We start from the raw sequence: 23,715 nt of genomic DNA, 5'->3' as shown, positions 1-23,715 counted from the left end.
AGGAAACTCTCCACAGCAACAGCTGGAACAAAATACAGGTGAGGTAGAGGGGATCTGAAGTGGCTAAAATGTTTCTAGTTCACAGAATTACAGAAGTTGGATCTCAGGGGTGGTGTTAGATTAGATAAGGCTGAGAGAAACAGTGAGCTAGAAGATGAAGCTGAAGAGATCGCAGTATAAAGACACAGAGAAGTGGAAATATGACAGAGCCATCAGGAGACTTGGATGACTAAGTAAGAAAGTTTTAAAATGTATCTTTCTATAACTCTGAAGAGACAATTTAAAACACAGGACAAAGGAAATACTACTTGATACCGAAGAGATTATGACCAAGAATTTTCACAGCTAACGAAAAACACCAGAGACTTCCCTGGTGGTGCAGTGGTTAAGAATCCACCTGCCAATGTAGGGAACATGGGTTCGAGCCCTGGGCCAGGAAGATCCCACACCCTTCGGAGCAACTAAGCCCCTGTGCCCCAACTACTGAGCCTGCGCTCCAGAGCCCACGAGCCACAACTATTGAGCCCACATGTCTCAACTACTGAAGCCCACATGCCTAGAGCTCTTGTTCTGCAACAAGAGAAGCCACCGCAATGAGAAGCCTGCACACTGCAATGAAGAGTAGCCCCCACTCACAACTAGAGAAAGCCCTCATGCAGCAACAAAGACCCAACACAGCCAATAAATAAATAAATTTATAAAAAAGGGGAAAAAAAAAAGAAAAACACTTATCCATAGGTTTGGGAAGCTCAACCAATCCCAAACAGATAAAGAAATAGAAATTTATCACCTAGATACATTCTAATGAAACTGAAGACAAAGGAATGATCTTAAGAAGCAGCCGGAGAGTAAACCATTATTACTTCCTGAAGAAATACAAATTGCTATTTTTAAGCAGCAATATTGAAAGCTAGAAAACAGTGAATTATACCTGTAAAGTGATGAGGGAAAATAACTGTCAATTTAAAATAAACGCTTACTAGAACATCTGAAAAGACATGTTCAGATAAAAATTTACCACAGACCTAACCTCACTGACACAAATTCTGAAGGATGCAACTCAGAAGGAAAGTGACAAAAGAATCAGTTACAATACAAACAAGGAAAATGGCAACGGTACTGATAAATCTAAACACTGACTATGTAAAATAGTAATAAAATTTCATCTGTGGTGTTTAAGAAAGTGAGATAACTAAAATAGGACACACTATCACATAAATCAGGAGGGAGTGACTGGAGTTAAAAATGCTCTCCATACCTTCTATGTCCCAGAGGAAGATAAGGATAATGGCTGATTTTAGGCGTATTCAGTTAAAAAGCATTTCTAGGCTAACCTGCCCGCGCCCCCCCCCCCCCCCGCCCCCTCCCCACCCAAATTGAAACAGACTCTCATGCTTCTGGCAGAGAGAAAACAATAGACTGAAGGGAAAAAAATTCAAGACGATGGCAAGAGGAGGGAAAACTAAAAATAATTGAGATAAGTATAAATGTATCATTACTCACAACAAATACAAATGGAGTAAAATCTCCAGTTCAGCTAAGATTATTAGAGTCGAGGGGAGGGAATCCAGTCCACGGTACTTTCTATGTGTACTTTGACTGGTGAGGAGCAGGGCGGGGCGGGGGGGGGGGGGGCCATGGCGAGGCACAAGGGAACAGCCAGGCACTTGGTTGCCACAACAGTCAGATCCGGGGTCCTCTGTGTGGTAGGAGTGACAGGCCTGGCAAGGCCTCAAGGAAAGGACACTGCCGTGGCTTCTGGAGAGTTCCTAGTCAAAGACTAGGTCAAAGGGCAGAAATAGCCCTGCTATACCAGGAACTGCAACAGCCCAGGCAGAGGTGATATGTCAGGAGCCCAGATTAGCGATCAGAATGTGTGGTTCTTTTTTTTTTTCAATTTTTAAAAATAAATTTATTTATTTATTTATTTATGGCAGTGTTGGGTCCTCGTTGCTGCACATGGGCTTTCTCTAGTTGGGGTGCACGGGGGCTCCTCTTCATTGTGGTGTGTGGGCTCCTCACATTAAGGTGGCTTCTCTTGTTGCAGAGCACGGGCTCTAGGTGCGTGGGCTTCAGTAGTTGCAGCATACGGGCTCAATAGTTGTGGCTCACGGGCTTAGTTGCTCCTCGGCATGTGGGATCTTCCCAGACCGAACCCAAACCCGTGTCCCTGCATTGGCAGGCAGGTTCTTAACCACTGCGCCACCAGGGAAGTCCCAGAAAGTGTGGTTTTCTTCACCCACGAGGCACTGGAGATGGTTCTTCTCCAACATGGGTGCTTGCTCTGCCTTAATTAGAGTCCAAGACTTTTAGAAAGGAATTCCATCTGCCTCTAGATGCGGAAGGCTTCACTACATTAGCACTGAAGGCCAGGAGGGGGCCACATTTGCAACTCTGTGCGGAAGGTGCTTGGGGAACAGAGGTACTCTGGGTACCTGAGGGGCTGTGATAACCGTTTCTCTTTTCAGCTTCTAAAAAAGCCTTCCAGAAGCGTAGGGGTCCATCCACCTGTGGGAAAAGCATGGTGCTTACAAACCCAACATTTTTTTAAATTATTGTTTCAAAACACAGGAAAGTAGAAGAAATTAATATAATGGACTACCACATTCATATTTAACAAGTATTTTGCTATCTTTATTGGAATATTGACAATATAAAATAATTTATATCTGTAAGATGTTCCCTTCCCTCACCTGTCTGTCCCATCCCAGCCAGCATTAAACCCCCTCTCAAGGTCATTTTAAGTATAAGATTTACATGACTTGTGTTCCACTAGGTAATAATATTATTTCAAATATCTCTTTTTTCCCCTCTTGGTGCAAGTTAATTGTATTGCTTTGAAACTCCCTAACTCTCTTTCTCAAGTTTCTGCAAGAGAAAAGGGAGAGGCTTAGCTTACACCCCTTAGCACCCTGCTCAGCTACTGGATAAAGCACACAGACATGGAAGTGACCACTAGACCCAGCATCCATGGCCCTGAAAGGCTTGTAAGGAACTCTCCTACCCATGATTTAGCAGGCTTTAAGATTTCTAGGTGAAAGCCATCAAAATAACGACTTTTTTTTTTTTTATCTTTTTTTTTTTTTGGGGGGGGTACACCAAGTTCAATCATCTGTTTTTTTTTCTTCTTTTTTTTTAATAAATGTATTTATCTATTTATTTTATTGGCTGTGTTGAGTCTTTGTTGCTGCACACAGGCTTTTTCTAGTTGCGGAGAGTGGGGGCTACTCTTCATTGCAGTGCACTGGCTTCTCAATGTGGTGGCTTCTCTTGTAGAGCACAGGCTCTAGGCACGTGGGCTTTAGTAGCTGCGGCACATGGACTCAATAGTAGTGGCTCACGGGCTTTATTTTTTTTTATTTTTTTTTTTGGGGGGGTACACCAGGTTCAATCATCTGTTTTTATACACATATCCCCGTATTCCCTCCCTTCCTTGACTCCCCCCCCCTCGAGTCCCCCCCACCCTCCCCGCCCCAGTCCTCTAAGGCATCTTCCATCCTCGAGTTGGACTCCCTTTGTTATACAACAACTTCCCACTGACTATCTATTTTACAGTTGGTAGTATATATATGTCTGTGCTACTCTCTCACTTCGTCTCAGCTTCCCCTTCACCCCCCGCCCCCTCCCATACCTCGAGTTCTCCAGTCCATTCTCTGTATCTGCGTCCTTGTTCTTGTCACTGAGTTCATCAGTACCATTTTTAGATTCCGTATATGTGAGTTAGCATACAATAAAATAACAACATTTTAATTCAACTTCACATAATAACATAGAAGCCAATTAAAGCATTTGATCATTCAAATTGCTCTCTGAATTTGGGTTTAAAACATAGTTAAATGTTTTCTCCTTGATTCTATCCCTGTGTGAAGTGGAAATGGAAACAGTTTTAGATTGTATTTCATGCAAGACTTCCGTTTTCTTTTGTTGTTGTGTTGTTTTGTTTTTTAACAAAGAAAAATAATGCCACATTCATTCTTAACAGTTGCCTCACAGGTCAGGTAACTATTATTACTTACATTAACCTTTAAGAGTATATGTATGTAAACAGGTGTTTAAACTGAGTGTAATTAAAACTACTATCTTCATGAAATGAAAACCTCTTGGAAACTCATCCTATATCGCAAATTATACAGCTCTAAGAATTGTTCTGTTTACCTTAAGACTTAACCAGGAGAGTGTATTATACTTCTGACAAATTCTTAACATCAGAGATTACACTGTTCTTTAAATTCCATTTATTTTCTAAAATTCCTACTTGACTTTGGCAACTCGGACTACTACAGTACTGGAATTATCAGTTAAATTTGTTTTCTGGAGTTTTCTAAAGAAATAATTCCAAGTAAGAGGGAATAATGTTCATAGCCATCACACTCTTTCCATGTGTGTTTTGGTGCCCTCTTATCCACATAGAAACGTAGCCGTTCTTCACCGTACTCAAGATGAGGAAAATTTGTGTGCTATAAACACTGACTTGGGACTCTGTGTCTGCATGTATGTGTATTTACATCCATATCAAGGCACACTTAATAAATTTAACTAAGAAAAAAAATAATTATGTGGGTAAATCAGAGAAAAGATATTAAGCTGGATAAATATACTTTCCCTGGAATTTACAATTGGTTTAAACAGTGGATGCCTTGGGCATTGTGTTTTTCTCTCACCTACACCTGATTTTTTTCTTTTGGGGCCCAATATAATGAAATAAGAAATCTAAGAGGTACCAAAAGGAACAAAGGCACTTGGATTCAGCAGGCAGTGCTAGGCTCACACACATTGAAGGAGGAAAGGAATTTAGTTAAGCTGGTAACACACTCGAGTGCACCATTCCTGAAAGGAGTACAGGAGGGGTTGAGAAGGAGGCTTTAGGCACATATACCACCCCTCCTGGGAAAGTGTGGTGGAAATAGATGCTCCCCAAGGCCTGGAATGGTTAGAGGCAGAATTAATACACACAATTGTGTGACAAAAACATCAAAGGACCTGGTAGAATTGGTTGGAGGGAGAGGTATAGGCCATAGAATCATAGGGAAAAAACGATGGTAGGATACTACTTGCCTGATTTGCTAAAGGAGCACGTAGCAAACACCCAAAATATGATTATAAGACCCCAAGCAAAATATACTCTGGGATGCTGGTGTGGGGGAGAAAGTTTTAAATAACATTATTCTAACAAAGGCTGGGATGTAGCTGGCTGTGGTTGCTCGTGGCCAACTGTGTGCATCCCTCTCTAACTCAACACTCAGTGCTGCCACACTGGGAGCTTTACATCAGCCAGTGTGGGAATGTTTCTACCATACAAACTGGCAAACACTACAAATCACAACTCTTTTTCCCCAGAGAGCTGCATCAAATTTAAAAGCTTTTGTCCAGCAAAGGAAACCAGCAACAAAATAAAAAGACAACCTATGGAAAGGGAGAAAATAATGTAACCAACAAGAGGTTAATATCCAAAATATACAAACGGCTTATATAACTTAATATCAAAAAAACAACCAACCAAATCGAAAAGTGAGCAGGAGACCTAAATAGATATTTTTCCAATGAAGACATACAGATGTCCAACAGGCACAAGAAAAGATGCTCAACATTGCTAATTATTAGAGAAATGCAAAGCAGAACTACAATGAGGTACCACCTCACAGTGGTCAGGATGACTATCTCCAAAAAGTCTACAAATAACAAATGTTGGAGAGAATGTGGAGAAAAGGGAACCCTTGTACAGTGTTGGTGGGAAATGTAAATTGGTACAGCCACTGTGGAAAACAGAATGGAGGTTCCTCAAAAAAACTAAAAAGAGAGCTACCATATGATTCAACAATTCCATTCCTGGATATCCATCCAGAAAAAACAAAAACACTAATTCAAAGAGATACATGACCCCAATGTTTATAGCAGCATTATTTACAATAGCCGAGACACAGAAGCAACCCTAGTGCCCATCAAGAGACAACTGGCTTGAGATGTGGTATACACACACGTACATACACAACGGAATATTACAGCCATAAAAAAGGATGGAATATGCCATTTGCAGCATCACGGATGGACCTAGAGATTATTGTACTTAGTGAAGTAAGTCAGACAGAGAAAGACAAATACTGTGTGATATCACTTATACGTGGAATCTAAAAACAAATAAATCTAGATACAAAACAGAAACAGATTCATAGACACAGAAAACAAACTTATGGTTACCAAACAGGAGAGGGAGGGAGGGACAAATTAGGAGTATGGGATTAACAGATACAAACTACTATACATAAAATAGATAAGCAACAAGGATGTACCGTATAGCATAGGAAATTATATTCAACATCTTACATTAACCTGTAATGGGCTATAATAAACAAAACTGAATCACTTTGCTGTACACCTAAAGATAATGCAGTATTGTAAATCAGCTATATTTCAGTTAAAAAAAAAAAAATCACTGGGACTTCCCTGGTGGCGCAGTGGTTAAGAATCCACCTGCCAATGCAGGGAAAACGGGTTCGAGCCCTGGGCCAGGAAGATCCCACACCCTTCGGAGCAACTAAGCCTGTGCGCCACAACTACTGAGCCTGCACTCTAGAGCCCGAGAACCACAACTACTGAGTCCGTGTGCCACAACTACTGAAGCCCGCCTGCCTAGAGCCCGTGCTCGGCAACAAGAGAAGCCACTGCAGTGAGAAGCCCATGCACCACAATGAAGAGTAGCTCCCGCTCACTGCAACTAGAGAAAGCCTGTGCACAGCAGCTAAGGCCCAATGCAGTCAATGAATGAATAAGTAAATAAATAAATATCACCTGCTACAGGTTCCCAGCATGGGTGGGCATGGTAACCTTTTAAGGCAAGGACTCGCTTTTGCCCAAAGGCAATTCTCCAGAGGGAGGGACTGCAGTGAACTTTTATCAGTCAAGGCTCCCAGCAGGTTTATAGGATCTGGGAAAGGCACCAAAAGCATTTGCACCAATGTATCTCTATCTTCCTGTAAACGGTACTTAAATCTAGAGCCTTGATCCAGATCAGGTCCTATCTTTGGTAAGGCTATGTAGAAGACAGTGCGACATGCTTCCCTCCTGCACCAAATCATAGGGCATCTTATATCTGTTTATCTTACAAAAACTGAAGGCACAGCTCCGGTACTATTAAATATTTCTGCCAGAAGCCGATTTCATTATATTGTGAGATAAGTTGGTTTAACAAAGAGTTTGAGAGTGTGGTTTCACTTAATATAATAATGAAACCGAGCAGGACCCTGTGGAGCTCCTGGGAACGGAAGCCTTTCTATGTCCCCCGTTTCTTATTCATAGGTTAGCGGATACACAGAACAGTATCTTTGAGCTCTTCTGAGGAACTAAAACCCCCAACAAATGGGAAATGCTAACTGCTGGAGGAAGCTCTCTTCAGAGAAGTTCAGGACACCACCCGAGGCCAGATTACACGACTGCGGGGGCCTGGTTCTTATGAGCAGCCCCACCCTTGAGCCACTGCTATAAAACTCCCCACCCAGTTCCCGCTGGTTGGGACACACAGTTTGAGGGCATGAGCCCTTTATGGGCCCCTCTGCCTGGTAAAGTAATAAAGCTATCCTTTTCTACTTCACCCAAAACTCTGTCTTTGAGATTCAATTCGGCACTGGTGCACAGAGGCCGAACTTTTGGCATCAATAGGGTGTAGGTTTTTATGTCTATTTTATAATCCATACGAACGTGGAGCACTTGTGTGGGAAAAATCTGTTTTCCAACAACAAAGCTGGAAAAGTGAGTGCGTTCTTTCAGGTTCTTCCAGATGACTGGGAAGGAAAAATCTAAGCTAAACTGGCTTAAACAGAGGAGGATCATTAAGTCCTTCACGTCACTGGAGGGTCCAAGATGAAGTCTCAAATGCAGTTGGATCTAAGATCTCAAACGTGTCAGAAGTAATTTGTACCGGCCCCGTATTATGTTTCCTCTTCCTGAGGCTGCATTGTCAACCAGAATCATGGCATTCGGGGCGGGGAGGGGGGGACTTTCCACATCATCAGGCTTACATCTTATTCTCCCTTGGCTCCCAGCCGATTGGGTGTCACTCTTCCCAGAAGTCTAGCAGGAACGGAGTTTTGTTGCTTGCAGTAATTCGTGCCTCCTAGGATGGGACGATCAAAACAGCCTCACAAGCTCTTATCCAAGATCAAGCTGCGTTAACAATTTCAAGGCTAAGCATAACCATGGGGCACGAGCAAAGCAGGGAGAGATTCAGGAGCATCGGTGTCCCACCCATGTCCCTTCCTCTCTGACCAAGATTCAGCAGGCAACATCTCTAAAGGATGCCCGCACTCACACAGCTTACACAGAAAGGGGGATCGTGAAGTGTCTATTTTATATTCCAGTATTTACACAGCCTCCATGACATGTTTATGCCCCAAGGACTCACAGATTGCCAGTTTTAGAATAAGCAATTCTAGCTAGATTGGGTGTCCAGATAAAAATATTCCATGGATAAGGAATCTCCTAGGAAAAAAAAAAAAATCAGTGTTTTGCCAGGAGGTCTGTCATTAGGAGGGTTACAAAGATATGACCAGATCACTACCTTTTTTTTCCCAGAGATGTTTCCCCATGAAATAAAGAGAAGGCTTTACAAACCCTCTTATAACCACGTCCTTCCCACGAACATGTAACTGAGCCCATTGGTATGACCACGGGCTACCATGAGTTGATTGATCAGGACTAGATTGTTGACTTGAACAGATTCAGCTCAACTTACCACATGGAATGAGAAAAAGCAGGATGCTGGTACCCAAAAGAGGACGATGCATGCTAAGGAGGCAAGAAGAGAAGGTGCTCCCCACCGTGTCCTAACAAGGGTCCAGGGAGGCCTCAGAATATGGCCAGATTATCTAAGAACTTTTCTCTTTTGTCACAAGGATTTGCAAAAACCCAGACTCTAAAAGCTCAGGGATCTAAACTGACAGTTTAGAAAAGCGGTGCGAAACCAAAGCTACTGATTTGGTCAGTAGATCCCATGATGGTGATTCCTCTCCTGCATCTCACTTACTGTAGGTTGGTCCCATGCCATGCATGAGGCTTTGTGGAATCTGGTCCCAATGGATCCAGCATGCGGTAAGCCCCCAGAGCAGCATACCACAAGCTAGAGATGCTCCCTGGGGTTCTCACAGTTAAAAAAAAAAAATGGAAAGCAAAGCCACACCTGGAATAGGTATCATTTGTGAGTACATAGCACCAGATCTTCTAGGATTGGGAGGGCCCAATGTAACAAGTTTACCATCACCTAGATGGTTGGTTTCCTTGAGAAGCAGTGCCGTATTGGGGGTGGGGGGGGGTATCAGTGTCAGTCTCCATTGTTGGCAGGTTGGACAGTCACTGGCAGTGACCAGCCTTGGGAAGTGGAAGCCCATGCTGTTGAATCTATCCATAGGTTCTACCTCTGTCACTGAGGCCACTTTGTTTACGTGCTCATCTTGCCTGCCCCAGAGTGGCCAATACTACAGGGGACCTGAATCATTTTTCCTGATTCACTGTTAAATGATGGATATTTTCTGGAGATTTAAGATGGAGTTAAAACTCCTTTATGTCCACCCACACACCCAAACCCAGACACGCTTGTCCCTGGTCTTCCAATCTTACTCTTTTTAAGCCTCTGCCCCGATGGATGACCAAGCCATATGCCATGGCTCAGGAGTCCGTATATATTCTAACTTCAGACCACTTCTTCACAAAGTGAATAACTAAGCAAACCAACGTATATAGCCCAAGAGGTAGAGCTGCTTGGACCCTCGCCTGGATCTGCTACAGAGCTCATTCCTGCTCTGGGCTCCACTCAAAACCGGCAACCTCTCATGTCGCCCAATATCTGTATTGGGACAGTACTCCCGGGTGTGTAATAAGCTCTCTCCAGAGCCCAAAGAGATCAATGAGTCTTTATACTTCCTTCTTTGTGATGGGATGAGAAAGCTGCAACAATTTCTTATTTGAGATGGCGTGGTGGCCATGGAAGAGGACCCACTGCAGGAAACATGACCAAAAGCCCCACACACTGTCTATATGGGCCCCCAAGTACCAAGTTCAGCTGAGGCCATGCTTTCCACCAGCTGCTTGCAGCCAGCAACAGAGCTCAGTGAGATATAAGTGCCACCCCATTCCTGCCCAATAGGAGAGTCCCCTGTTGGAACACACCTGCTTGGAGATTCCCTCACGGGCCTCGCCTACAGTCTTAGGCTCTTCCCACCCCATCCTCCCTCCTCCCCTCTCTCTTTTAATTGGTACCACACCTGTATTGAGGACTGAAGATGCTCCTCGCTTCCTCCTCCTCCATCTCTCACAGCCATTTCTCCCAATACGTGTCTTGCATGTATAAACCCATTTTGGTATCTGCTTCTCAGAGGACACAAATTGGCACAATTCAAAGATTCTGGCATGTCCCTGACTACCACTACACCCCCTTTTTTAGGGGTCTCTGATAGATGTGGAGAATCTTTGCAGATATTATCTTCTATCTTCTGAGATAGAAGTGTACCATCGAGGCCACCAAGGCGCTGGCCACTTCTAGCTCATAGGAGGGCAGTGTGATGCCCTGAAGGACATCTGGACACTCAAGATCTCTTCAGATTATGACAGGGGACTGGAGAGTTTACACGCCCTTGAGATGAAACTGGAAACATACACTGTTGTCCAAGTGTTGGTAAATTAGAGCCCACAGGCCACATCTGGCTTGGTGTGTGTTTTTATAAAGTTTTAGAGACTTGGCCATACTCATTTTTAAAAATGTTATTATCTGTGCCTGCTTTTGCACTACAATGTCGTTAAGTAGTTGTGACAGACTGTATGGCTAGAAAAACCTAACGTGCACTATCTGGACCTTTACACAGAGTTTGCCAGACCCCTAATGTTGTCCATTGTGTGGGAATAAAACTATATTTTTCTGATGGGGAAAAATATGAATTTGCCAAATCAGAGGCCATGCTAATCTCCTCTAGTAAAGAGGACACATCTGCAATGGTGGTTGCTGTTGAGATTTATTTGATTGTGCTTGTGGTGGTTTACTGCCATCCTCTAGATCCAAGCTTTGTTTTGCTTTTGTTTTTGTTTTTTGCAGGAGCCAGAATAAGTTATATGAGAACATGACAAGGACCACCACCACACCAGCATCCTTCAGATCTTAGCATATGAAACGTAACATTGCATCCCAGGGCAAGACTGAAGGGATGGTGGAAACGGCGCCAACATCATCCACAGTTAAGGAGAGCCCTGAAGGGCTGACAGGTAAAGGATACCTGCGGGCAGTGCTCCTAGCATTTGGGACAAATCTTTCCCTGAGGTTGGATTTAGGCCAGTGCATCTCTGTGTCCATCATAGTTGCCTGAGGTCACGTAAGCTTGAGATGCCAAAACTGCTGTGGTGGAAGATGGAGGAAGGGATCAAACACCTTGACTGTGTATAAATTTTTGAATAGGCTTTTCATATGAAAGGAGAAGGTCTAGCAGATATGTTTCCAGAAGGGACTAGAGAACACTCCCCTCACTAAATAAGAAATACACCGTGATGGGGAAAGTGACACCACTGAGCAGCTCGTGGGGACTGTCCTCCGAAGGACATGGCACAATGGAATTGGGTTCCTGAGCATCTATGAAGATGACAGCACGCAGACATTGGTAGAAGCGGGTAACGGCATGTAACCATTAAAAGCAACACAGATGTAAATCACCATAATGGGGGAAAAAATGAGAGATCCTTGACCCACACAAATCTGAAGCAATAGCTTCTATTCCATAGTAAATCCAAGTGTGAAATAGACAGGCATCTGACTCAGGTGACATTTGACTTGTATAAATATGTTAACTCAAGAGCTGGTGAGAGGAAGCCTAATGTCAGCCACTGCATGGATAATTATGATTCCTCATCCAATCTCCAGCTAAAGAGGGTCAGTCCTGTAGAAAACAGGGCTCTGCAAAGCCACAGCAAATATATCCAATGAAGTCTCCAAATCCTTCCCCAAACAGACCTAATGAAATATTTCCTATCTTCCTAGGAAAGGATTTATTTTTTTATTGGTCATAGCAACAGTAACTACCAGAACATTTTTAAATCTAATCCAAAAATTGATCAATGACAGTTTTGCATCAAGAACTACACACCCACCAGCCAGCTACCTGAAAAAAAGTCCCCCAAAAGTAAGTCTCTGAACCTCCTTCTGAAAGTCTGTCAATAATTCAACTCTTTTCAACATCTATGTAAGTTTCTGTTTCTGCTTATTTATGGAGACACTATGCCTTAGAAATCTAGCTCTCCCTTGTTTAGCAAGCAATAAATTCAGCATTTTGTTTCAAATATTGAGTGGTAGCATCCTCCTTTGTTAGGCTCTTTTCCAGAATAACCCAACACTAAAGAAAGGGAGTATGCAGACCTTTGAGGACTATTGGGTAAAGGTTCTGAATTGGCAATGATATCCAGGGATCCTAAGTACCATTATGGTTCTCAGGTTAGAATAGGTTTCTGGAGACCAGCAAAAAATGAGTCAGGGCAATGGTCTTTCTCATGGTGATTTCAACTGGATTGCAAAGCCACCATGCCATTATTTGTACAGTCTCAAATGGATAATTAAGATGGATATTCCTAATTAGGTTGTATAACTCTTTGTTATAGAATAAGAGCCATCATTGCAGTAAAGGCCAAGTGGAAGCCTTTGACACTTCCTCCATCCCCCAAGCCAAGATGATGATTCAGAAACAATATTGCATCCCAAGAGTATGTGCAAAGATTAGTGCCCACCAACTATTAAATGATTCAGAGGTTATAGTCCCCATCATATACCCCTTTCAGTTCACTTACATGTCCCTTGAAAACAACTGCATAATTACAGTGAATGGTGGTGGATTACCATAAGTCTAAAAAAGGTGTAGTCTTAACAGCTTCTGGCATTTGATATTTGACTCTTAACACTGTAAACGTGATTTTTTTTCCCAATCCTTATCAGTAGAAAAGCTAAAAAACAAACATATCTTGCCCAGATTTCTGTTAACACTTCTGACCTTGATCACAACATAATCCTGCAGAAACCTTGATTGCCCGACATTCCACGAGACATCGTGCTGGACCTTACTTGCTGGATGTAAGCTGTCAACTCTGCACTGCAGCATAGAAGCCATGTGGGCAGCAAAGATATTCTTGGAATGACATTTCCTCAAATCTCCGTATATGGCAGGCAGACTCTAAGATCACCCCCAAGCATCTCTTCCTTCTGGTATTTACACCCTTGTAAACTCCAATCCCCGTGAATGTGAGTGGGACCTGTCACTTGCTTCTAATAGAACACAGCAAAGGTGAGAGGTTTTACTTAGGGTGGTAACAACCTTTTTGCTAGAACAACCTCTCCCATCAAAAAGGCTTTGATGAAGCAAGCAGCTAGGTTGTGAGCTACTCTACAGAGAAGCCCAAAGGACAAACAACTAGGGAACTTCTGGCCAACAGTGAGCAAGAAACTGAGGCCCTCAGTCCAACAGACCACAGGGAACTGAACTTCACCAACAAGCACATGAACTTAGAAATGGATCCTTCCCCAGCCAAAACTTGAGATAGGAATGCAGCCCCTGCCAGTCCCTCAATTGCAACTTTGTGAAATTCCAAAGCAGAGGACTTGTATTCCTAATTCACAGAAACTGTGAGATAGTGTGCTGTTTCAAGCTGCTTCTACTATGATAGTTTGTTACACAGCAAGAGGTGATGGCTACACATGGTTTGGAGTTGAAGTTTGCCAACAAAGAGAACCCACCCAAGATACGGAATGTAAGAGGTGTGGTACCACATCCCGCTATTTTGCAAGCTTCTCCATCAGCTCCAGCTTCTAAGATCTCTTCGTAAGCTTCTGTCTGTCATGATGGCGGCCAGATGTAGCAGCACTTCAAGAATTCTTAGTTCCAATGTCTCCACTCTTACCACCACTTCTGGCTAACGTCTTTAGTGAATTTTCCCCCTGATCCTCCAGCTACAGCCTTCCAGACATTCATTCTTCTAGTTCCTCCTATACTCATGTAAATTTTAGTTCCTATAGTATTCCTATGGTATGTGCAGTGGCTCTATTTTTGATCATAAATCCTAATATATACAAATAATTACATCAACTCATGTCTAACAAACTTGCCTTAATTACGGCTGCATGAATTAATGTTATATAAAATATAATGGTTTAGGTATTAGCTATGAGAGGACAAGGTGGCTTGACTTACAGCAGGAATGGTATCCAAGGCTATTCACTAACTAATGGGTAATCCCACAGCTTCCCTTCCTACGGCTCTAACCAGAAACCAGACTCAATGTTGGACCCAGTATAGACTTTGGAGTACATCTTCGCCCTCTTGTGGCAATTGATAGCCCTGCATGCAGAGAACCTTCATTTTTCCTTTTTCTGTTTTGGGAACCAGACATCAAAGACGAGGACATTCAGAAACAATTACAGATTTGAGGAAAATTAGAAAGTGACCATGCATGCCTAGGGAAGGCCACAGGCTCAGAAAAGACCTTAATTTAAACCTCAAGTGGCTCCTTGGCACAGAGACAGTCTATAATGATTTTTGAAAAATGAACACACAAGAATAACAAAAACAGCAAACTCTGTGGAAGAGGGATAATCTGATTTACAGAGTCACATTATTAGTTTGAAATGCTTAGTTTAACAACCAAGAATCATAAAGCATGCCAAGAAAAAAAAAGACAAATATGGCCCAAAGGCAGGAAAATTAAGCCAACAGAAACTACCCTGGAGAAAGATCTGATGGCAGGCCTACCAAAGATTTTAAAACAACTGTCTTAATATTATATATCGCTTATGTGTGGGGAATCTAAAAAAATGGTACAAATGCATTTATTTACAAAACTGAAATAGACTCACAAACATAGAAGACAAATTATGGTTACCAAAGGGGAAAGCGGGGGAGGGATAAATCGGAAGATTGGGGTTAACATATACACACTACTATATATAAAATAGAGGACTTTCCTGGTGGTGCAGTGGTTAAGAATCCGCCTGCCAATGCGGGGGAGATGGGTTCAACCTCTGGGCTGGGAAGATCCTACATCCCGCGGAGCAACTTAGCCTGTGAGCCACAACTATTGAGCGTGTATGCCACAACTACTGAAGCCCGTGCACCTACACGACAAGGTGCTCCACAACGAGAAGCCACCACAATGAGAAGCCCATGCACTACAACTACAGAAAGCCTACTCGCAGCAACAAAGATCCAACACAGCCAATAAATGAATAAATATTTTTTAAAAATAAGTAAATAAAATAAAATAGATAACCAACAAGGACCTACTATATAGAACAGGGAACTACACTCAATATCTTGTAAGAATCTATAAGGGAGAAGAATCTGGAAAAGAATACATACATATAACTGAATCACTTTGCTGTACATCTGAAACTAACAACATTATAAATCAACTATATTCCAATATAAAATAAAAATTTAAACATCCTCTTTGACTTCTAGGACCATCTTTTCCCCTCAACAGGAGCTGGAGCACATGAAAATAAAATAGCCCTTTGCTGGAATGACCCAGCCCACCAGACACCTCTTAGGAAATGCATCAAGAGAGGCACACTCCTCTTCTTCCTCTCCCATTCCCACAGCGGTTCCTCTTGGCCTCAATGGAAGAAAGACATTGAAAGAGGGAGAGGAGACCCTTCCTTTACAGGGCTATGTCCAGAAAGTCAAACCTAGCTCGTACTCCATGGCCAGAAATAACTACCTAACCTCAGCCAATGAGACAGGAGGGGAATCAGCTGTTATTCTTCTTGACCCACGAGGTACTAATGTCATTGGGCACGACAAGCTCCAGGGATATATGCTCCTCTCTGAGGTCCCCTCCTCTAGCCTCTACAGTCCTCTCCAGGACCAGGTAGTACAAGGCAGATTAATTACCTAAGGGCGGCCAAAGCAGAAATCCAACTGGGAAAGGACACCACATACCAGTCTTCAGATTAAGCGGGAGGGACATCCCACTTCAGTGTGAGACTGCCGTGCTTTTAAAGAAGGAATCAAATCACCTCATCAAAACTGCATTTAGCCAAAGAGACAGTTCGCACTCAGTTCATCTTTATTACATGCATGTTGGAGGAGAGGCAGCGGTGCTCATAAACCATCTCTGACCAAGAAAGAATTCTAAGAATACTTTGCAGAAGTGCCTGAGATCCCATCCAAGGTGGCAGTAGGAAATGAAGAGAAACCTTTGAAGTCACATGAGAAGTTACTGCTTTGTAAAGAGCTGAGTGGGAGATAATCACACTTTCGGTGACTCACCTAACCACCTGGTGACCACAGCCAATGACTCGTGCCCAGAAATGGAGAGTTTACATCCTAGGTCCCCCCATGACCCCGTGGGATTAACCAGGAACGCAGCTATCATCTCACTGCTCCAGACAGACCCACAGCTACAGAGCACACAAAACCCCGGATGCTCGGTGGCTGGAGAAACACAGGAAGGACCAGCCCAGTTCTCTCAGGAATTAACAGGGAGCAGCTCCCACACCAAAGACTTTTCCTACTGGGAAGACGAGGACTGTGTGTTTTGGGGGGATGGCCCACACGGGCTCCTGTGTGTCTGATGTTTGCCACGTTTAAGTATCACAATCTGTTAAGTTTTTCTAAACTGGGTTTTGCCACTTTAAGAGCTAGTTTTGCATCTTGATGAGACCACTTGGCTCCCTTGCACTTCTCGGCTACCTCCTGGAAGAAGTGGCCCAATTCCTCTAGTGCCTCATCATTGCAGTCAGAATAGAAGCCCAGAGAGGAGCAGGTGCAGCAAGCTTGCAGAGGTAGGACCAGGGGGTGGACACCAGCCTCCATCTCCGTGGAATAATTCTGCCGAATCTGGGAGCTCATGGTTGATTGGCAATGAGGAACAAATCTCAAAAATTGGTGTTGGCTGGTCCTAAGGCAGAAGACAGCAGAGAGGATGGTTTTCAAGTTTGTGGCTGGAAAAGAGGTTGGAGGGAGGGTCATAGGCTAGAACAAGGGGTGTCCCTGGTACTGTCCCATCCAATCAGAGTTGAAGGGACCGATCCGCTGACCTGCCAGACACATGGCCTAGGTATGATTTTTTGCTGACCGACAACCCTGTGTGAAGCAGGAACCTCACTGGCCTTCTGAAGTACAGACCGCCCAGGAGAGGCAACCCATCCCCCTACCTCCTGATGGTGACAGCATGCTCTTTATAAACAGTCCTCGCATTGTTCATTTTCCTCTTACAACAGCCATTCCCTCGGGTCCTCTGGGCCATTCTCCCCAGAAAATCATCACCAAGAATAAACCAGAAAGGGGCTAATGCCTAGAAGGTACGGCCAACAACTGCTTCTTTTACCCAGAAAGTATCCCTGGATCATGGTTTGGGGACCAATATAATTATTCTCAGCCGCCTGAGATGTGGGACTGTGATGGTTTCAGCGTCCTGCCCATGTCTTCCCGACAAGCCTTAGCTGCACACAACAGAAGGTGCAATGTTTTCCACCATAAGCACATGATGTCCCATCTGCCTGGGACATTCTCGTTACTATTGGTGCCAAAGGCTTTCAGAAGAAAAGAGCACCCACCCCTACCTTATAGCGCTCAGGTCTTTTCTTCCTGAGCGTATATACTCACCCACATGCTAGATTTAAACTATTTTGATTTTCTAACTGACTGACATGATGTCCACCTGGGTTGAAGACCTTCTGTACTGAACCTGGATGTCCTCCAAAGCTGGGAGGCCTCAAGTTCTGCTCCTTGAAATTTCCCCAGAGGAAGTAGAGTCACAAGAACATAAAGTTCCAAGAAACTACCTAAAGGGCATCATATTCTAAAGAAAAGAACCGATACTCTATAAGGAGATTAATAGATCAAGAAGTTAAGATAGTCAATACTCTGAGAAACACAGAGGTGGATATTAGCCCAAATAATACAGACATGAAATATAAAAGGAAACATTCAGCATGACTAGAGCATTGTGTAAAACTATGGGGGATCAGTAGTACAGTAGAATGAACACCGATGAAGATCAGATGAAGAACTCTCAAAAAGCATCAGGAAAAGACAAAGGCTAAAGTGTGGAAGACAAAGGGATGGAATGCTTTCATCTCACTCACTCAAACACCCCCTTCCTCGGGGACCCCCTATGCAAGAGAGAGGGGAATAGAAGACATTCGTGCCTTTGGGTTCAGGGTCCCATCTGTGGCCAAGGACTGTGGTTAAGTCACTATGACCCCTGTTGGGCTCAGAGAGCTGATCTGACTGAGTTATAGCAGACCTCATTAGGAGTACAAAAGGTAACAGATTTTCTAAAAATAAAATATAGAGAACTATTTCCATCAGTATACGATGTTGTCCTTATTAGTGAGAATGCAGGTTTAGATCCAGATTCTATTGAGAAGTCAGGACTGCAGGTGGAATCAAACTACACTTAAACATTGGCATTTCTGAGATCTAAAAAGACGACCTGGAATATTCAGGGTTTGATTCCTGATGTAGCAGGTAGGATGGCAGAGAAGGTCATGAAACCTTGAGAAATCACTCCCTGTCCCCCCTAAAACCATCAATGCTGAAGAACCACAGGAATGGGTTTACAGATGGAAGTCACTCATTTTTAGAGAAGGTGGTCCAAGGGGAAAACACCCAATCACGGAAGATGAGGAGGGTTCTCTGGCCCCTGGCAAAGGCAGGCACCTGCCACATAATTTGCCTGGAGAGCAGGCAGCTACAGACCTTGTGCCTGCATCACAGCAAAGCAGCAGGCTGGAGTTTTTCTAAGGGTTTAAGTCCTTCAACTGGCCTTCAAACAACTCACCCCAACAAAAAAGTCAGGGCTGGTTCCATTAAGGGGACATGCCTGTGTCAAGACAGCCAGGCGACCAGGTGATCAGGGCAGAGGGGGAAGTGCTTTCCCCTGTAATATCTGAGACCAATTCATGGCATGTAAGAGAGATTTGATATATAGGAGGATCAAATTTTTCATCCTTAAACGTTACATTCTTGTGTGTTTTTTGTGGTTGATAGAGAATAAATTTTTAAAAGACAGCATCCTTTTGGGGCTTCCCTGGTGGTGCAGTGGTTGAGAATCCACCTGCCAATGCAGGGAACACGGGTTCACGCCCTGGCCCAGGAAGACCCCACATGCCGAGGAGCAACTAAGCCCGTGAGCCACAACTATCGAGCCCACGTGCCACCGCTACTGAAGCCCATGCACCTAAAGCCCATGCTCCGCAACAAGAAAAGCCACCACAATGAGAAGCCCCAGCACTGCAACAAAGAGTAGCCCCTACTTGCCGCAACTAGAGAAAGCCCGAGCACAGCAACCAAGACCCAACACAGCCAATAAATAAATTATAAAAAAAAAAGACAGCATCCTTTTGATATCTGTAAGTCTGTTTCTATTTTGTAAATAAGTTCATTTGTATCATTTAAAAAAATTATATTCCACGTATAAGTGATATCATATGATATTTGTATTTCTCTAACTTCCTTCACTTAGTATGATAATCTCCAGGTATCGAAAACAAACTTATGATTACCAAAGGGGAAATGTGGTGGGGAGGGATAAATCAGGAGCATGGGGTTAACTTACACAGACTACTGTATATAAGACATAACCGGCAAGGACCTACCGTATAGCACACATTCTGTGATCATCTATATGACAACAGAATCTGAAAGAGAATGCACATGTCTATATGTAACTGAATCACTTTGCTGTACACCTGAAACTAACAACATTGTAAATCAACTATACTCCAATAAAGTTTTTTAAGAAAGACATCATCCTTTGAACATAATAAAAGTCAGGACTTCCTAGGTGGCTCAGTAGGTAAGAATCCGCCTGCCAATGCAGGGTACACAGGTTCAATCTCTGCCCCAGGAAGATCCCACATGCCGCGGAGCAACTAAGCCCATGAGCCACAACTATTGAGCCCATGTGCCACAACTACTGAAGCCCACTTGCCTAGAGTCCATGCTCTACAACAAGAGAGGCCACCACAATGAGGAGCCTGTGCACCACAACAAAGAGTAGCCCCCATTCACCGCAACTAGAGAAAGCCCCTGTGCAGCAAAAAGGACCCAGCACAGCCAATTAAATAAATAGAAATAGCAAAATTAAAAAAAAAAAAGTCAATTATTAAATCTGGCCCTCTCTGTTATGTAATTCAGGCATGCCCTGCAGGGGGCACAGTGGGGTAAGACTGAATGGGATCTGGAGGGTATGTGGAGAATCTCTTCCCGGGACAGGGAAAAAGGCTTCTCCACAGAAAGATGGATAGTGGGCTCCTTGTTTCACTGAATCTGCTCTTCTGCTAAAAGGGACATCCAGGAGGTGGGGTATGCTTCTGGAAAGATCGGGCTGCTGTGCACACACCCTCAACCTCTGTCCACTTGTTTTTGTAGAGATCTACATCTCCAGTGCCCTGGGAAGTTGACATCAGGCTGTTAAGGTGACCACGAAGGACTTGGCAGGTAGAGTTGATGCAGAGGGGGGACGATTCTCAGATCCTGCTGTGGGCATTCGGCCCCAGTCACACCACTCCAGGCCACCAGCTGAATACGATACACACCAGTGACTGTTCCCACCACCCCATTTCTGACCCACTACCCCTCCCCTGGGTTTCCTGGGATCACTTCCAAAGAAAGACTTTAAAGGACTCCCGAAGATTTTCATATTTCAGTCCTCAGAAACTGTGACCTTGTTTTGTTATGTGGCGAGAGATGAAGATAAAGGAAACCCTGACTCTGAAGATCTAACAGAGGGGCCCAAGACAAGGGATACCAAAGGCCTCCAGGAGGCGGCCAGGGCAAGGAAACAGCTCGTCTTCTAGAAAACAAGAAAGGAACACAACCCTGCAAACCTGATTTTACCCTGTGATGCCCATTTCCAACTTGTCCCCCAGAAAACTGAAAGATAAAATTCGTTTTAAGTGGAAACTTGGTGGGGTTTTTTTGTTGTTTGTTTGTTTTCATAAATTTGTTTATTTTTGGCTGCATCGGGTCTTCATTGCCGTGCAAGGGCTTCTCATTGCAGTGGCTTCTCTTGTTGCGGAGCACGGGCTTTAGGTGCGCAGACTTCAGTAATTGTGGCACACAGGCTCAGTAGTTGTGGTGCATGGGTGAGGCTGGGGTAAGTTTTAGCAAAGGTTACAAAATTCTGTAGCTCTTTCATGCATTACTACTTGCTTAGTGGCTAAAAACAATGCCCACTTATTCTCATGCTGTCTATAGATCAGAAGTTTGGGCACAACTTAAGTGGGATTTCCTCCAGGTCTCATAAGAGAAACCCAAAAGTGATAGCTGGGCTACATTCCCATCTGGATTTGACTAAGGCAGAATCCTCTTCTGAGCTCACTCGTGGTTGATGGAGCTCAATCCTTTGTGACTGGTGCATTAATCAAAGCCAGCGTGAGGGAGAGCTTCTGCAGATCGTGGCGTCTCTGCCCTCAGGAAAGACCTAAGTCTCTTCAAAAGACTTGTAACTATCTAGGTCTGGCCCAACCAGGGTCATCTCCCTACTGAGTTAAAGTCACCTGATATCAGACCCTCAATACATCTGAAAAACTCACCCTTGCCATACAAGGTCACCTAATTATGGTCACAACACCAGTGGGCTGAGATCCTGGGGCCATCTTAGAGGGGACACACGCTGTTGGTATGCAGAATTCTAAGACCATCTTTACTCAGCCAGCGATGGCGAAAAACCACACTTTCTGCTACCCAAGAGGAAAAAAGAGGGGTCAGATGTAGAAAAAAGTGGGGTGAGACGTGGGCTACAAGAAGATGGTGAATTCAAAAGTCCACCTGAAACAGTAAATTAAGGCAGACAGAAACTTAGAAGTGACCCAGTGGACTGAATTATTGTACTTGCAAAACAATCCCGTCAACAAAGCGTGTCCACCTTAGCTGCACATTCTTTACAGCTGAAGAGGGTTGAAAGCTATGTCTAGCAAGCCCACACCCCCGGACTGGGTTACCTGAAGAAACTACCTCACGTCAACTTTAATGAGCAAATAGTTCAAGCGTAGTTACATCAAATGGAGACAGCAGCGGCACAAAATCCAGCAACAGCCATCATTAGAAGCTCCAAGCAGGCTGTTTCAGTGGTGGAGCAGGTGGTCCCGTTTTACAGAACTGCTGCGAACATTTGCCCCATGAGTTTTGGAGTTTCTGGTGCCGTCTCCCCCCCCCACTCCCCTCCCCCCGCAACAAAGGGAACACGTGCAAAGACGTCTCAACAACTGTGACTCAAGAGCCATGGGTACGCATGTCTGAGGGAGAAGATCTAATTGACTCAGGCCCACAAAAATACTGCCCATTTATTAACATTCACTGAGAAGTATCCGTGTGTAAGCTGGATCACTCATCTCTTCCAGGGAAGCTGTATAGCATGACAACCCACCTGGACATCCCAAGTATGCAGGGAAGGACGTTCCCCTTTAAGATGTAGAAACAAGAATATTGGGTAGACAAAGGTAAAAGATCAAGGTTTTATCCAGCAAGGGCTCGGGTGGTGGGCACTGCCTACCTCCTTCGCCACTCACAGACTTCTGCACAGAAGTCAAAGCAACATATCTTTGGAAGGTTTCCCCTTTGAACATCAGTGCAGGGTCTAGTCAGGCCACACTCTGGGGTTAGGCTCTGCCAAGATTTGCAAATAAGTGATGGAAAAAACACCTCAGTTTCCCTTTGGAGGCAACCATGGGAGTTTCAAATTGGGAAGACGGAATGGCTTCATTTGAAATAACAAAAGCTGAAGAAGGTGAAATGTCAGAGGACAGATTATGCTATTTTGAAAGGAAAGCTTGGAAGTTGTTCAAATACAATTTTTCTCAGCAAACAAGCAAGGCAACACAACCTCCTTTCCATGTATAGCTAAGACGAAATCTCTCCCCTGGATGTGACTCTCTTCCTTACACTGTGATGCCTTCAATTCAGCTGGCAAATGATGTCTGAGAAACAGACATTTGGGGATGTGTGATAAAGGGTAGGTGCTTTGGAGGAAACAAAACATACACAGTATGGTATGTTTCTTTGCTCTGTAGGATATAAGCACCCTACCCACTGCCAGGACCACCTTCTCCCATCAAATGTAACTCAGGTTCATGTATAGGAAGTAGCTCTTTGCTGGGATGGACTAGCCTGGTGGACACCTCTGAGAAAGCGTACCATCAAGAATGCTCAGGGGACACTCTTCAGCTTTAGCTCTTCCATCCCTAGAGGGGTTCAGTCTTAGCCTCGGTCAATAACAAGGATAGCGGAGGATGAGGGGAGGTCACCTCCTCCACAAGGGCATGATTCTGAAGGTCAGTCATCTCTTTGGCTTACATTCAGTGGCCAGTACATAGTTATATGATAACAGCTAATAGAAATAAAACAGGTATATCATCTTTATTCAAGTTGACTCACGAGGAACACGTGTGCCTGTGTAAGTTACAGGCATACAAGCTCCTTCTCTGTGGCCCCTTCCTCAGGATAGCTGCCTCTGAGAGCTTCTCCTGGATCAGGCAGTGCAGAGATTAGCAAAAAAAAGTCATCCGAAGCACAAATGAAACTGACCACAAACGATACACCAATTCCCATCTTCTAGATAGACATGCCCAATTTTCAAATAACTCATTGATAGTCTAAGATTTCAGAGAAGGGGTATAACTGCCCCCCCCCAAGCCCTCATCAGTGGAAGAGAGTAGTGCTTATGGGAATAAGAAAGCAGGTCTCTTCACCAACACTT

The 23,715-nt window shown here is 43.9% G+C and overlaps 1 protein-coding gene across 2 annotated transcripts in view; it reads left to right on the top strand.

The window, feature by feature from the left end:
* ZNF518B (zinc finger protein 518B) overlaps window positions 1-20,899 on the top strand; it is a 73,255-nt gene extending 52,356 nt beyond the window's left edge. For both annotated transcript variants that reach the window (XR_009048805.1, XR_009048806.1), the window contains 2 exons: window positions 11,075-11,241; window positions 20,388-20,899. The gene's annotated coding sequence lies outside the window, so the exon portion shown is untranslated. The remainder of the gene's footprint in view (window positions 1-11,074; window positions 11,242-20,387) is intronic.
* The last annotated feature ends 2,816 nt before the right edge of the window (window positions 20,900-23,715 follow it).

Source organism: Hippopotamus amphibius, chromosome 13 (genome assembly GCF_030028045.1).
Source record: "Hippopotamus amphibius kiboko isolate mHipAmp2 chromosome 13, mHipAmp2.hap2, whole genome shotgun sequence".
Taxonomy (NCBI): Eukaryota; Metazoa; Chordata; class Mammalia; order Artiodactyla; family Hippopotamidae; genus Hippopotamus; species Hippopotamus amphibius.
This window is presented reverse-complemented; position numbering and strand designations above follow the sequence as displayed.